The sequence below is a fragment of the Magnolia sinica genome, chromosome 13 (assembly GCF_029962835.1).
Source record: "Magnolia sinica isolate HGM2019 chromosome 13, MsV1, whole genome shotgun sequence".
In the NCBI taxonomy this organism is placed as follows: Eukaryota; Viridiplantae; Streptophyta; class Magnoliopsida; order Magnoliales; family Magnoliaceae; genus Magnolia; species Magnolia sinica.
Window position 1 is genome coordinate 76382059 of NC_080585.1, and position 1900 is coordinate 76383958.

The 1900-nt window shown below is 39.5% G+C and overlaps 1 non-coding gene across 1 annotated transcript; it reads right to left on the reverse strand.

Annotated features, from left to right (window-relative positions):
• Nucleotides 1-638: 638 nt before the first annotated feature.
• LOC131224533 (small nucleolar RNA R71) lies at nt 639-744 on the reverse strand. The gene has a single exon (XR_009161009.1). It is a non-coding gene; the product is annotated as a small nucleolar RNA R71 (small nucleolar RNA).
• Between the last annotated feature and the right edge of the window lie 1156 nt (nt 745-1900).

Below are 1900 nucleotides of genomic sequence, written 5' to 3' on the forward strand. Positions count from 1 at the left end.
TTAAAATTTCTTATTTTTGAATTCTTTCTTTTTCTTTTTGTTTGCTAGATTAGTAGTTTTATTTAGAACTTAGAAGGTCTAGCGTGTTTCATGCCCAAGTGGGTACGTGACAACACTCTATGCATGTTAAGTGAATGAAGATTAGTCAAAGGATTGCTTATCCTTCACCGAACTAGACCCCACCCTGTATCCTCTGAGTTAATAGAAAAGATGACTGCAAATTAATCGTACCATCTGGTGGAAGAATTGCAAAATGAGAATGAGGTGCATTATGCCCCTCCGCCTAGAACCTTACGTGATTATTTACAACTAGCGAGGGCAAGTACACCTTCTAGCATGGTCTTCCCACTTAATGCATGAAATGTGGATTTTAAACCGAGAGTGATTTAACTACTTCTGAAATTTCATGAACTCAAATTTGAAACTCCATATATGCACTTACAAAAATTTGATGAGATTATAGCCACCTTATAATTTAACAATGTTTCTGAGGACACCTTGAGACTTAAATTGTTCCCCTTCTCCATGGAAGAGAGTGCTAATTGTGGCTGCACTCCTTAAGGCCACGATCAATTGGAACATGGGCTGAAATGACCCGGGAGTTCCTTAAAAAGTTCTTCCCGGTCCACAAGACAAATAACTTAAGGAAAGCAATCATGAATTTCTCCTAGAAAGAGGAAGAGACCTTCTTCCAATGTTGGGAGAGATTCAAAGATCTCTTAAACTCATGTCTACATCATGGCTATGAAATCTGGTGGGTAATAAGCTCTTTCTATGATATACTGACTTCGCTCATGCGTCAGTTTGTAGAAATGATGTGTAACAGATAGTTTATGAATAAGGAGGCTGATGACGCGTGGGATTACTTTGACCTACTGGCTAAAAATGTGTAGTCATGGGACACCTCCTTAAAGGCCACGACTTCTAAGGAAAACCATTCACGATAAAAGGAAGGAATGTATGTCTTAAGGGAAAATGAAGATACCAGTGCCAGGGTTGATAATCTCACTAAAGAAGTCGAGGCCATGGAACTTAGGAAAGTAGAACCAATCAAACCCGATGAGATTATTGAAGTCGCTTGCGGCATTTGCGCTAGCAACATGCACTTGACCTAGGATTGTCCCACAATCCCGGCATTTTAAGAACTATTACATGAGCAATCAAATTCCACAAACAACTATCAACGACCCTTTAGCACTCCAATCTCAAATACATATAACAACAACTAGAGGAACCATCCCAATTTCAGCTAGAGGAATGGATAGTCCGCTGCTCCCCAAGGGGCCTTACCTCAATTTCTCAACCAAAGAAAACCCCAGGAGGACACGGTTTAAAAGTTTATGAAAAATCAAGAGAAGATTAATCAGAATACATTGCAAGCATTCCAGGATATTAAAACATCCTTAAGAATGTTTGCTTTGTCCATTCAGAAAATAGAGTCACAACTAGCTATTAGGGAAAAAGGGGTTTTGTCGGCCAACCTCTCCCTAACCCGAAATAACAGTATGAACTAAGTGACCTTAGCACTTGGAACCACATGGAGTAGGCCAAAGTCTATCACCACTCTCAGAAGTGGAAAGAAAATTGATAGAACCATTTTGACGAGGGCTAAAAAGCCTAAGGACTCGGAAGGAGCTGAGAGAGATGATAGACCCAGCCATGCCACACTGGAAAAAGAATTAGAAAAATAATACAAGCTGCCTGCGCTATTCCCCTAATGGTTGATTTCGCCAAAACCTTTGTCTAACACTCAGGATATTCTGGAGGTTCTAAAACAAGTGAAGATCAATATCCCTCTCTTGAATGTCATTGAAAAAAACTTCCTTATATGCCAAGTTCCTAAAAGACCTGTGCATGGACAAGAGATGACATAATATTCAAAGAAAATTTTCCTAACTGA